Source organism: Chinchilla lanigera, unplaced genomic scaffold (genome assembly GCF_000276665.1).
Source record: "Chinchilla lanigera isolate Chin_1 unplaced genomic scaffold, ChiLan1.0 scaffold00023, whole genome shotgun sequence".
Lineage (NCBI taxonomy): Eukaryota > Metazoa > Chordata > Mammalia > Rodentia > Chinchillidae > Chinchilla > Chinchilla lanigera.
Window position 1 is genome coordinate 23,204,581 of NW_004955424.1, and position 14,887 is coordinate 23,219,467.

The 14,887-nt window shown below is 45.0% G+C and overlaps 1 pseudogene; it reads left to right on the forward strand.

Annotated features, from left to right (window-relative positions):
* The first annotated feature begins 263 nt into the window (after positions 1-263).
* Positions 264-665, forward strand: LOC102003040 (annotated as a pseudogene).
* Positions 666-14,887: the final 14,222 nt, after the last annotated feature.

The following is a 14,887-nucleotide window of genomic DNA, read 5'->3' on the forward strand; positions in this document are numbered from 1 at the left end:
GGCATGGAATATGCCTGCAACTTTCCAGAGATATTCTACGCATACTCAAGCAGTAAGTACATACCAATAAGTATTCTTGATCATGACTGTGTGGATATTTTTACTTTCTTTTTTCCACTGGCTTTGGCTCAGTGAGCTTTATTAGAAGTGCTTGTGTGTTTACACGACACACGGAACACACAATAGAATGCAACAGTGCACAGACCATGCGTGGAGGCCCGGGGCCTGGAGCCGCCACCAGACCTATGCTCTGTCCACGCCGCATGGGAGTGGAGCTTGTCTCCCCAGGAGACTGCGCACCTTCCCGAAGCGTGGCCAGACCTGAGTGGTGAGCCACACGGGGTGCTCGAAGATGGAAAGAAATTTGATTCTTCATGGGACAGAAACAAGCCCTTTAAGTTTATGCTAGGCAAGCAGGAGGTGATCCGAGGCTGGGAGGAAGGGGTGGCCCAGATGAGTGTGGGTCAGAGGGCCAAGGCTGTGCCCCTAGACTGTGCCAACAGTGCCACTGGGTGCCCCGGCATCATCCCACCGCCACTCTTGTCTTTGACCTGGAGCTTCTAAAACTGGAATGGCAGGAGTGGCCTCCTCCCCCAGCTCCCTGTTCTTGGATTTGCCAGGGAGGGACCCTGTGTCTCCAGATGTTCACGCATGAGTCCATCTGAGCTTTTCCTGATACCCCACCGACCTCTGTCTGCATAAACAGCTGCCCCGACTGAATGTGCTCTGTCACTCAGCTTTGCCTCGGACTCCTCCGTTTCCTCTTCCCGTTCTCCTTGTGTGTTATCTCAGCTCTGTGCCACAAACTCACAGTTACCTGTTTTGTCTTTGTTTTCGGTTGAAGGTTCATTTTCAGTGTTTTGGATCTAATTTCCAATAAAGTATATTGTCAAGTATTAACAGCAAAGTGACAGGTTAACTTTAGAACAGTAATTGGTGTTGGAGGGGTAGGGTTTGCAAGAAGCTTTATTTTGGGGGGTGAAATTCTTATCCATTATATGTTAAATATTTTTGCTGCTGCGTTGCAAAGCCATAGCAGATTTGAGATGCTGCTGAGGGCTGAATTATTCTCCATCGTGAGAGACGTCCTTGGGTTAAGGTAAAAGCCCCACTCAGAACTGAAGCGGGGACGGGGGCCTTAGCCTCTGCCAGCCCCAGCCATCTGCCCCCCTCGAAGCTTTCACCTTCTGAAAGCAGGTCACTTGTCACCGCGGTGCCGGACACCACGGGCATCTGTTCCGGGCCAGCAGGAACCTCTGCTGCCCTCTTCATGACCCGACCCCCAGCCTGTGGTTTTTCTAATGGATTTTCAGGGCTTTTGTAATCTCGTAACTATCCCTGCTCCAACTCCCAAGTTTTAAGAACTTTAATTGGAAGTTTAACTTGAGGGTGCTGCTTGTGGACTCATCGCCCCGCGAAGCCCTGCCTTCACGCCAGACCCTCGCGTGTCCTCCTGAGATGCTGCTGCTGGTCATCGCGGCTCCAGCACCGCCCCCCCTTTCTGTTTTTTGCTTTTGTTTGATTCTTGTGCCTGGCTCTCTCTCTGATCTCGGAGTTCCCGGCTCTCCTTCTCCCAGCCGCTTCTCACCTTTGCTGTCCTGTGTAGGGATTTGGTGACAGACGTTGTTGCTCTGCTCCCCACCCAACACACCCTCGGCACCACCCCTGAACCTCATGTGAGTTTCAAGTTTTATTATTGCAATAAAAGTGCTTTACGCTGGCGTTTCTCAAGAAAAAAAAAAAAAAAAAAAAGGAAAAAACAAAAGAATAAGCGCAGTCGCCTAAAAGATGACACCAACGTCCCCGAGAGGATTGGAACCCATGTCGGCAGTGTTGCGCGGCGCCTCCGGGGGCGCAGTGCCCAGCTCCGGCCACACGATGGCGCCCGCTTCCTGCGGACCCGGCCCACGACGGCGGCGCAGACAAAGGCAGGAGCTGGGCCTCCCCTACGGGGCGGTGGAGGCGGCGGGCGCCCCGGGTGGCCGCGACCGCCTCTGCGCGCCGAGCCCGGCAGCTGGCGCCTGAGCCTTTGTCCTGCGCTGCCCGCCCTTGTCCAAAGCACAAGGCGAGAGGGCGCTGGGTGAGGCGGCGCCAGCGGGCAGCTCCCATCCGGGCGTGCGGGCTTGGGTGCGGGCCAAGAAGCCGGACGCGCCGGGCGGCCGGGCTCCCAACCGCCCCCAGGAGTCCCCCTCGCCTCGCGCCGCTCGGCAGAGAGCGCGCCCGGGCGTTCTGCAGCGCGGGAGTCTTCCCCGCCCGCTGGACGACCGGGGGGCCGGCTGTCCTGCGTGCAGGAGAGGCCCCCACTTAGGCTGACCCGGCCGGGTGGGCCTCAGCGCGTGGCGCGCCCTCGCCGGGCTCTGCAGGGCCGGGATCCTCGCGCTCCCGCGCTCGCGCCCGCTGGGGCCTTCCCGCCTGGTGGTGGGGGTGTCCGCAGCCCTCCCAGCCGCCGTGACCCCTGGTGCTTGACTGGGGTTGAGGACAGCGAATTTTGGATTGTATTTAATGATGATGACCTGGAATTTACACAGCCACGTGGCCTTACACTGGACCATGCCGCTGCAAGGCTTCTCGCTGGCCTGGGCAGTTGAGTTTGCTTAGTAGTAAAATGCTATAAAGATTCGCACGAAGCACGGGGCATGTGCTTGCTGCACCTGAGAAGATGCCCGGAAGTAGCTTCAGGGAGAAAGAAGAGCAGCGTCTAAGCGCAGTGGATGCCGTTGGAGTTAGCCAGGTCTATTTCAGCTGTTTGGGGAGAGAGGCAGGGGTGCCCCAGGGGGTGAGGTCATGTGGGAAAGCAGGTGAGAAGGAATTAGGTCCTTGTAATATCTTGCTGTTCTTGTAAATAAGACTGCCCGAACTTTGATCTATCTTTAGAGATACTTTGGGGGCATAATCACCATCATCTATTAAGCGGCTAAGTATACACATCCTACACGCAGGGTTTCTTGGGACGAGATAATCAGACCCAGGAATAACCGTGACAGAACTTGGGATCTGCTGCCATCCTGTGCGCGTGTGAGGAGGCGCAGAGGAGGGCCTGTCTGCCTCACTCGACAACGTGGTAGCTGTTCAACATAGACAGTATGGTTGTGCGTTAGGAGGGCGCGGATCTGTGGGATGTAAGACAGTCCTGGTTGAGGAACTGGGGGATTCGGACGTTTTTCATGGGCTGGAAGGTGTTGGGTGGCAAATCTCCTTCTCACTCATCACCAGAGAGAACGTTGAGAATAAAATTCCAAGTTTGCTGCAGATCCATCAACAGGGCTCTAGGACAGTACCCCAAGACCGGCCAAGCAGCTGTCTTCTCCACCATGCAAACAGATCAACAGCTTCCGTTTATTTTTGTTTAAAAATAAACACAAACACTGTCTGTGGGCTCCTGAGCATAGGGTTTTGAGCATTTCCAGTTAGCAGCCCAATTACGTGATTAATGGAAAGAATCGGAAGGGGGTGCTCTCTCTAATCTCCTAAATACCCTAGTGTGTGGTGGGGGAGGTAAATGCTAGGAGAAGAGAGACCTGTGTCACCCTCGAAGATTCTGTAGACCCTTTTACCTGTTCTGGAGTACCTAGAGAGAGACCCGTGACCACTGACATCTTCTTTGACCTAGAGCTGAGTAAGGTGTCCTGGCGAGACTCCTTGCCCATAGTAGGCACTCATAAAGCTCGGTGAATTTTAAGTGAGAAGGGAGCGGGGGCCATGACCGTGCTTCCAGGCTGTCTTTTCAGACCGTCCACCCCTTTTGTTTCTCACCCTCCCCCACCACTGAGATGTTCCCAACCCCAAATAAAGAACAAGGGGGAAAATAGTTAAGCACACCTAGAGCTTCGTCCAAACAAAAGAGGAAAGAGACTAAACAAACCCAAGGTTTTCTATTTCTCCCTGAGCCAAGTAATCCCTTTGATTACATCTAATACCTGCCAAAACCCAGATGGTGTGCCCACCCATCTCCCGTGTGATAATGCCACATTGTGAAATCTACCCATTAATATTAATTGTCAGCTAGAGAATCTGTCTGAACTACTAAAGCTTGAGATTGCCTTGAGAAAGCAGGCCCTGCTTTAGCAGGGATTTTAAGATAATTCTCGTTCTTTCATTCTGTATCTCACATATGTAGAATGTTAAATAATAGCTTGAGAATGCTTTTCTAATTTCAGCACATGCCTGCCTCGTGCAATCCCGGCCTGAAACTACTGTTCATTTGGGGTCTACACCTGCTGACCAAAGTATTACCTTAAACTGCTGTGGGTCTGCCGGCGACATGGAGGCACATACTGTTCGCCATATAGACAGAATCTTAACTCCCTGGGAGCTGTTTGAATTGAATGTGCCCTAGCATGCAACGCTCAACTATTTCCTTTTTCTTTTTCTCTGTCTCTGTAATTGACTTTATAATCCTGGAAAAGTATTACAAAATCTCAGTTTTTTCAATTATTGTGTGGGCCTTCCTGAAGTAGGAAGGCGAAGGTAGAAGAGAAGGCCCGGGAAAGGAATCAGAAATTGTGTCCCCACAGAGGGACCTCCAGGCGGCCGCTCCTGGCTGATAACCCAGCCTGTGATGTTCGATTTGGAGGATGATCCTAAACCTGCCCCAGGCCGGCTGTACAATCTGATCTGTGCTTCTAGATCCTCACATGGAAATGTCTCACCATGGCGGTTTCTGCTGTGTTCGCTGAACTTTTTTTTTAAGCCACAAAATTTTAGAATCCATTTATGCCTGAAATAGATATGAAAATTTAATAGGTGTGAGATTGAGTTTTTTCCTACAGAGTCTCCCCCCTTTATTCTCCTGGGTGATTCTTCCGTTGCCTTTTGACAGTTGCTTTGATCACCAACACCTTAAACTTTATGAGGAAATGCAAAATCCAGCCCACACACTGGCTTTGTTTTTACCAGGAGCACACAGGGCTGGTGAGATGGATTAATTTGATGTTCCCTGTTCCTTGTGCAAGGAGGCGGCTCTTCACCTGCCTCGAGCTGGCTCTCCTGGGCTGGGTGTCCGGCTGTGGCCTGTGCTGCAGTCCAGTCGGGAGAGGCAACCGACTGGCTGGGGCAGAGGGGCACCGCGCTCAGGAGAACTAGAAGCGTTCTGTTCTTTTGGGGACACAAATGAGTGTTTACTTCAAAGTTCTGACAGTTCTTTTATTAGCAAATATTAATTTCAACTGTAAAAACCAGAAGACCTCCCTGGTGCAGTGTGTTTAAATAGATATTGAGATGATTTTAAAAGCACCTATTGGTATGTAAAGCAAGCTTTCTCATGAAAAGAAGCAACCAGCACAAATGGCAGAAGCCAGTTTATACAGCTAAATATTTTGATTATTTAATTTATTGCCATTATTTTACAAAATATAAAAAAGGAATTGAATTGCAGTTTCATTCCCACTCCTGGCCAACTTTGTAATTCTATTTTATCTGAATGGAAAAAGATGAGGTGTGAGACAGCAAATGGTTTGTTACGCCACAGAGAGCAGGCGCCCCTCAGCTGCTGCTTCTGCTGATTCTTCGGGCTGGGAGAGGTTAGTGACGGCCCTGTCTGTGAGGAGACAGACCTCTGTGGGTGTCGGGCAGGGGGCATCATTCGAGGTGGTGCAGCCCCCTTCCTCCTGCCTGTGGGTGTTCTGCAGATTGCTCCCCCAGGCCTTCTTCAGCAGCAGTGTCAGAGGGAGGCATGTGTGCTGGGGAGGCCCCACTGCCCACGCTCCTCTCCCTGGAGGGCTTCGCTCTTGGCCAGAGATGGGGACAGGTTTTTATAAAGGCACCCAGAAGGCAGAAATTAGAGCTTTTAAACTGAAGGTGAATCACAAAGCCTATTTCTGCCTCCAGTGCTTCTGTTCAACCATTAAAAAGACCAAAATTAACTTTTAAACACATCCATTCTTTGTACAGATGAAGTGGGAGGCACACCAAGTCATTCTGTGAAACAGAAATGCTTTTGGAGAATTTATGTTTCACGTGTGTATGTTTTTAAATGACCAAAAATCAGGATATGATGGGGTTTGAAAGAATTTGCTAGTAGAATCAGACCTTAACATTCCAAGCTTAGCTCTGAGAAAATTTTTATAACTGGTTTAGAGACCTTTGAAAAATACACTTAATTATAGCAAGGCAGCGTTGTGTAAATGTGCTAGGGTGATGTTTGTACCGCCCCATTCCTACCAGAAGAAACAACAAAAATATTAAAAAGCAAACAAGTCAAAATCAATGTGGAAAGAGATGAAAGTCTGCTTAATTGAAAACAGAATACGTGAAAACACTGTAAAAGTTGTAAAGTATCACCACCTATAAGATAATATATTCCTATTATTATAATTATCTCTAAGCCTTAGAAGAAAGCATAGCTGGAGTGCAACTATTCCTAATATGCTGACGCTTTCTGATGCTTCATCTATTTCTATGCCTAAGATGCAGGGTAGTGAGTCATTTTAAACCTCTGTGTAAAGCAGTTTCTACCTTCCTTTCGTTCTGTGCTGCCTCTAAGGAATCTCTAGCTACCTGTGAACATTTCAAATGTTCCTCAGGAGAACTCTGGATGGGAAAGCCAAGAGAGAATCCTAAGTAGTTCTCACTAAACATTAGTTGTCAGGAAACAGCGTGGCTCTCGATGAGGTCAATTTGAAACCTGGTGTGGGGAAGTATTAAAGGTGGCCTTATTTCTGAGCCTATGGGTGTCACTTAAGTACCTCTCCCCTCTAGGCCGTGATTTCCCTTGTGGAGGTCACCTACCTCAAGACCAGACTAACTCCTGCCCACTCCCACCTTGCCCTAAAGCCAGAGCTCAAGAACTAAAAGAGAAATGTTCGGAGACCCTGGTCACTAAAATACCTGCTTACAGTTCCTACTCAGGATGAGACAGAAGGGCGGGCTGCTGACACCCTAGGGGTTCAGGGACTCCATCTCCGCAGCATGGCGCTGTTGGTATGTTTTTAGAAACACAAATGAAAAGAGATCTCTTTGGTCTCTGATCCTTAGTATCTGAAACCAAGTTTTCTGTTACATGAATAAATGGGGGGGGGGCTTGAAAATAACATACTTCCTCCAAAATCAGAAAAACAGACAGAGATTAAACAGACTTCTCTGTTTCATCACCTAGGACCTTGAAATTTTTAATGGGGCAGGAGAAAGTTATTTAAAAATTATGGTCAGGGCAAAATAAACATGTAATTTGATAGCCTGTTAGCAAGTCCTTTTACTTATTGCAAGCAGGACATTTTCTAATTTTCCCTTTGATTGTAAATAGAAATCTAGTTTATTAGGCAGAAACATAGATTATTAATAAATAAACCAGTTGATGCCTGTAAAGCACTTTGAGGGTGAAAAGCCCCCTACTAAATGGCAAATATTATTATTTTTATTGCAAGCGAACGGGAGGAAACTCAGCTCATGAATGCTTACAGAGCTCGGAAGTAGTCGTCACACTCAAATTGCTGCGTACTGTAAACTATTAAACTTGTTTCCTAGAGATGCTTTCACATTTTAAGTTGATACTTTCTAATTTTTGCCAAGGATGAAAATCAACACTTATGGGTCTGTAATTTAAATAAGACTAACTCAAGGGAATAATAAGTTTTTATATTTAACTAGAAGTTGGCTATAAGATAAAATAATTTTGGAAGTACAGCTAGTGAGAAGAAAGACACACAGAGAGAGAGAGGGAACCAAGACTAATTTTCTAAATTAAATAGTGTCATATCCATAAACCAATCTACATTAAAATAATACTCTAACCATATAATGTGAAGCCTGATGCAGGGTGGGGCTGGGGCTCAGTCTGAAAGGTTTCTTGTGTCATAACTCTTTTGTATCTAGCCTTGAAACCGGTTTATAAAATGTGAGTTGATTAAACTTTTCACTGATATTGGAAGTGTGAAGCCAAATAAACACAATGTGAGTCATAATGGAATAATTAGGAATGGACATAACGATTTAGGTCTGATTTTCCTAGCATTTTTCTAATGTCAGAATATAAGCATCCAATTTTGATGTTAAAGTGGACATATTGTATGTTTCTATGTATTTTATAAAATTTGCTAATACACATGCAAATACGTGTTTATGTAAGATCCTTACTTTTATGCCTTTTTATTGACAGAATTTACATAAATCAAAACAAATAATTTAAAAGAGGAACAGAACAATGGTAAATATTATAATGGAAACTACATTGTTGAAATCTCACATATGAGTATATATTCTAGCTAAATCCTGTAGGAGAGATTCACAAGTGATGAGATTTTCCTCACTGAAAATGTCAAAGCAGTCTTCATTTTCAAGAGAAGTAGGTCTGATCTATGATCACAGCTTAGGTGCGAAGAGAGAAACACATTTAAGGACAATTGTTGCCCCCAATACACACACACACACACACACACACACACACACACACACACACACGATGCCAGGCATTTAAAAATGACACCACTATTTTCCATGTCCAGGACTTGAAAACAAAGTCTCCTCCTGTTTGACAAGATTCAGCCTGCAGTGGTTTTAGCAGCCAAGATACAAGATTTTTAAATTAGGGCCTTCAGAATGGAATATTAGCAGACCCATATTAAAACAATGCTGGCAACCCTTACAATGATACAGGGTAATTTTCTAATTAACAGAAGGCTATTTGAAATGCAGAATGGTGTCCCATTTTTCATACTGTTATTTTCTGTTGATTTGTTGTGTCAGGTATGTTGTGCTAAAAACCAACTCATCATCAAACTTGTTATCAAATCAATACTGCTACTCGTCAATCATTTGATTTTAGGTGATTTAAAATATGTATAGTGGTATGTATTATTCATCCTGTTTTTCTTAATATTTATGTCTGGGTTCATTTTTAAAAAGAGGATTCTGCAGAGGGCTGTGCATGTAACGGATGCTGAATAAATATGTATACTTAGAAAGCTTAGATATCTTTAAGCATTTACTCTTATAGGTAGAGAAAAGAGGTTCCTTCATGACTCTGTCTTTGGGCAAACTGGGTCAAGAGAAAGGATGAAGGTTAAAGGTAAAAATGTTAGGACTAACACAAGGAAGGATGAATTTGATTGCTAGACATGAAGTTCCAAATATAGAAGCGATCAAAGAACAGACTTTACAGTTCAAGATTCTGAAGTCAGCCATCCTGTGCATGTAAACAGAAATCCCGGTCAAAAGCAACATCTTTAGTTATGAGGGAGAAAACAGTGAATATTGTTTCCTTGGTCAGGTCTGAAGGGACCGTTTCATCTGTGCATGGGGTATAATTTCTGCAGATCAGTCAATAGAAAAATAAGTTGAATGGCAGAGAATAAACTGCTTCCAGGTTTCACTTTTCCGAAGATCTAATCACACACCACTGTTCTTCCAAACCTCAACGGGTAGATTTTCCACAGGGTCAGGCCCAGATACTGCAGGGTGACACCCCAGGCCTGGCCCAGACTTGCTACAGTCTCCTTTCCCAGACATTGTCCTGTCTCTCCACCCTATGATTTTGCTACACCAGAGAGCTTACCAGCTTTTCAAGCCAGTTCTTCTGTTTTTCCTCCCTCCCTCCCTCCCTTCCCCTCCCTCTCTCCCTTCCTTCCTCCTTCCTTCCTTCCTCCTTCCTTCCTTCCTTCCTTCCTTCCTTCCTTCCTTCCTTCCTTCCTTCCTTCTTCCTTCTTCCTTCTTCCTTCTTTCTTCTTCCTTCCTTCCTTCCTTGGTGCTAGAGATGGAATCCAGAGCCTTGCACATGCTAGGCAAGTGATCCACCCTTGAATGACACTCCCAGCCTCCCATGTCGGTTCTCGTCACCTTGTCCAGGCTCAGAGCAGAACTTCCACCATGACTGTTCTCACATCTTCCCATCTAGTGAAGCCCCAGTTATTCTTCCCCAGCTGTCACGAATCTCCAGCTTTCAAGTGCTCCATTCATCTCTTCTATATTGCCCTCTTCTCAATCTGGCTTATTTTGTAGCCAGATATTTGGGTTTCTCCCTGACTCTGATCTACTCCAGGACATGGCAATTCTGTTGTTGTTAAGTTGACTTTGATTCCCTCTACACCTGCCACAGTTCTTGACATGCAGAATTGCCTGCTATTCAATTGACTCTAAATTAGAAGCCTTCCTATTTCACAACATACATAGGAGTATTCAATGTTCTATAAGTTGGAGAGATCAGTTATGAATGAAAAGCAAGACAAAAGTAGCAGCTATCACATTCAGGGAAATATACTCTGAGCAGAAAGAGTGGAAGCAGTGGATGTTCACAATTATCTGGGTCATCTTCTAGCCAGCTGTTCCTTTCCTTCTAACCCACTTTACCACGATGAGGGAACTTCGTCCCAAGGGCTTGGGGATTCACCTCTTCACTTTTACCTGCACTGCAACTGGTGCTGATGGGAGGGGGGGTTTGAGCAAGGCATGGTTAGCTGCTTTTTTGTACCCCAGGCACAGCCTGATCAATGCAGACACAACCTGTGCAGCTTTGACTATTTGATCAAGGTGCCAGTGCCACTACAAAGGGAAAAAAGCTTGAAATCCAAGACCAAAAACCAGGACAACTCCACAACTCTACCTGCTAGCACAGGCAGGCTTTAAAAAAATACAGATGGGGGAAGGAGGGAGGAAGGGAGAGAGATGTATCATATTATTCTATGAGTAATAGAAATGGATTGAAAAGCCATCTTGGTTTATGTCATGTTCAAGAAGCCTGGGACAGTGTTTAAAGAGCAACAGACTTGACAAACTATGGAATCTCCTATTAGACTCCTTGCAATGCTGGCTGCTGGCTTAGCATCTCTGTTGCTTGACTATCAACAACTTGGTACATCTTAGATGATTTCCCTTGGACTTGCTGGTGGAATTGTGAATTGCACTTGGTCCTGACTGCCTGGCCATCAACCACTGCTCTTAGTAGCCATGGATTGCAGACCTACCTACTTACTTCCTTTCCCACAAAAGATAAACTAAATTGTTTGTCTTACTTCTTCGTATCTATATAGCTGCTTGATGGGTTGTGCTGTTTTTCTCTAAGCCTGGGTTCACGGAGTTTTTCTTTCTTTCTTTCTTTTTTTTTTTTTTTTAACCACTAAAGGGCACTGAATGTTCTCACAGGTCTGTGACATAGTTGATACCTAGGACCAAATTAGGGTTACTGTGGGTTGCAGTTTGCACTGTCATTTCTACCCAGGGGCTCAGAGTTCTAACAGATAGAGCTGAACAGATTTGCACAATGCACAGGAAAAGCACTAAGAGCTGAATCTTTTGATCGAACATATGTAAGTAATTAAGAAAAAATAATTGCATACTTGAGAAGGTGGACTCACCAAGCAGTTGTTGAACTATAAAAATGCATTAAGTGTAGTCAGTTTCTTTTTTTAATTATTCAGGAATGTTGTTTATGTTATCATTAAAAAAAGAAGAGGTGAGAAAATATATTCGGCAATTTTTGGTTTTTCCCCATTTGAGCAGATGGCGATCCGTAGTTCAAAATTCGTAACTCAAATTATTTCACATTTTTATTAATCAGTACAATATGTTTTTAAAACAACAAACTGCACTTAGAAATATCAGTGTAAGTTCCCCAATTTGCCTAGTCCCATCGGAGAGCAGTTTGAGGATTAGAGATTTTGTTAGCAATACTAGAAAACAGGGCATGCCAGTTCAATACTTCAATAGTAATTATTTTTATTCCAGTGTTCAATGTATCTCATATGGGGGAGGGGAGCAGTTGAAAATAGTACAGAAAATCGCAATGGGGAACTGTAAAAAGCTGGGAGAATCTGTTTCAAGATGTTTGCTTTTTCGGTAGAACAAAAAGTGCATTTTGTTAGAGACAAATATTTTTGTGATAAAGAACATTTTATGTGAAGTGTAGATTGGACTTTTAATATAAAAAAGAAATGTTAAGCCATTCTATTTTAAGCAGGTTTGGCTTCTTAGAATGAAAGCTGTTAGAACTGCATATATTGGAATGTTCTCACAACTGTTGTCGTCCTATGTTCCTCTCCAAACCTGTTAAATTACATGAGTGTAGAAATAAGGGAGCCTTTTTATTATTATTAATTGACACTCATCTTTAGCTGGCATGTGCTGGCAGGTCTTTCCAGACAAACCTCAGGCCCTACGAGGCCGAGATTCAATCTGAAAGTTTGGGGAGTTTTCTAAAGCTCTGTAATATGGAAGCTAGGAAGTGTAATATTAAAGTGATAAACATCTTATATTCAGTGTAATTCACAGTTTCTTTCATTCTTTTTACTATCTATAGACCTAAATCAAAACAAATTCCATAAAAGAGGGGGTTATTTTCAAGCACATTTTCCTTCAGAGAGCTCTTGAATATTTTATCATATCTATTTCTTTACATATGCTATACATTTCTAGATCCCTGTTGAACAAAATTCAAGGTGATGATAAAAAAAAACAAAACAACAAGAAGAACCAAATAAAGCACGAGAGTATGACATTAGGATTCCTGAGAGATATGAAGTTAGCCTTTGTAAATGAAATAAACTTTGTTTTGGCAATTAAGGAATACACAGGGATATTAAGTCAAAGAACAATATGTCTGAACTATTAAATTGTTTTTTTCCTGGAGGTTATTAAAAATGTATTTCAAATTATCAGAGTGGCAGGAAAAAATAAAAAATAATAATAACTTTAAAAATGGCTACATTTTCCTCTGCTCTTGAGAAGGTGCATTGGATTTCATGCAACATGATTTTCAAGTAGAGTGTTTCCCAGGACCAAACATCCACTTTGGGATGTGCCAGGCCCTCCCTCCTTCCCAGAAGTGAGACCTTCTGACCTGCCACTACCGCAGACTGCAGCTGAGTGAGCTTCAGCTGTCATCTGGCAGTGGGGATGTGTGGATTTCCTGAGGGTCCGTGAAGCAGTGAGAACCTCGGGATTTAGAGAATCTCTTCCCAAGGTCAAACAAAAACCAGATCTAGATCACGGTGCCACCCAGGATCAAATGGGGGCAGGAAATACAAGCTTCTCATGTGAGCAGGGAATCTCTGGTGTGTGAACAGGGTCTGGGTCCTCAAATGGTTAATTCCCCCAGGCTGTCATATTGCATAAACAGATCCTCCTTTAATAAAATTAATTAGGTTCTGAGCTTTATATGGTGATGCCCACTGACCCTTTACATGCCTATTGTTCCCGGATCCAAGAGGAAGAAAAAGAGAGGCTGCTCAGTGGACAAGAGGGGGACCCAAGTTGAAAGATTAGAAATCTCAAGTAGGAGCTGAGAGACGGTGAGAGAAACTAGGTAGTATTTGCTTCTGTACAGAATTAAAACAAAACAAAACAAAACACAAAAATCTAAAGCCAAAAACAAACAAACAACTCCCACCACCACCGACAACAGCGCGCTGGTAGGGTTTTGTTAATTTCGCCTTTTTTGTACGCGCCACGAAATTCAAGCCGCCTTGAGATCTTGAGCCACACATTCAGAGTAATTGCTGATTGCTAGGACGCGCAGCTTTAGTTCAAAAAAAGACCCGAGGCGCAAGGGCAGGGTTAGGTGGAGGGCACTGGAGGATCCGCAGGAGCAAAGCAGGGTCCTGTAAACCAACAGAGACGCCCGCTACGTCCCTCCCTTCTCCCCCCCGGGTACCTATCCAGCGCTGTCCCGGGCATTTCTTGGCACAAGTTGCTTCTGATAATCTTCTAACTTTGCTAAGGGAACTCTTCGTGGTTGGGAGAGGGGGTAATGTAGGGAAAGCTAAACGAGACTGTGGTTTTTTTTTTTTTTTTTTTTTTGTTAACCACAAGAAGCTTGAGGTCCAGGTCCGTCCTGGGTATTACATAGGCGCATCCCCGGCGCCTCTTGTTACAGAAAATCTCAGGCGCGAGAGCAAATGCTGCCCGATTTTGTAAAGAAAATTTCTGAAAGGAAAAGAAAAGAAGAAGGTGGGAGGGGGGCTCTCATGGGCGACCGGATGTTTCCAATTACAGTGGAGCCAGGGAACTGAAAGTGGCAGGGGGTGGGGGCCGGGGGCGGATGGAAAGGATGGGGCAAGATTTGGAGAAGGTGTAGGTTGAGGTGGGAAGAGACACGGCAAGGCAAAACGCAAGACATGATGCTTCTGTGAGGAGCGCAGGAAAAGAGGAAAATGAAGCAGAACTAGAAAAATGACAAAGTGTTGAGTGCTGATTTATTGCAGAAGCCTCTGGTCATTTCCATATATTGAAATGCGCCCAAGCGGCCAGTCAGTCAATTTCTTTTGAGCTGCTGCCGCCGCTGCCCACGGGCTGCCCACGTGACTCCCCTCAGTCAGCGCCTTTACCACCCAGTCCCTGATACGAGAGAAGAGGAGCAAAGAAAGACAGTGCGATGTGCGGGAGCGTTTGTGTGCTCCGGGGGGTCTGGAGAAGGAGGCAGTGGTGCGGGTCTGTGGGGAAGGGGGACACGGCCCAGGGGGGAGAGGTGGGTTTCAAGCCGCGTGCGAGTGTTATCTCTCTCTCTTGTTTCTCCCTTTTCCCCTTTCTCCTGCCTCTCCTCTTATGCTCTTTATCTCTCCCTTCTTAATGGTTTACAAAGGGGACAGAATAAAGGGACAGAAAAACCGATCTATCTCCAAATACATAATGGGGGTGGGTGTGGAGATGTAGGATATTCAAGTCAGATTTGATTTTGGTGTCTTTGATATTCTCCGTAGCTTTGGTAGATTTTTCTTAAAGAAAGGCACACATGCACGCACACACACACACACACACACACACACGCACACGCACACACACACGCATGCATGCGCGCAAGCACACACACACATCCTAGATAAAAGCCAGTGAGTTGTTAAAAATGAATTTGCAGCATTAGAGCTGTTAGCATCATTCAGCAAGCAGCAAGCTTGATAATTTCCAGGTGTTGGGGAAAGCCGTTGTCCAGGAGCTCTTAGAGAGCTTATAAATCCCTCTTGGGAGG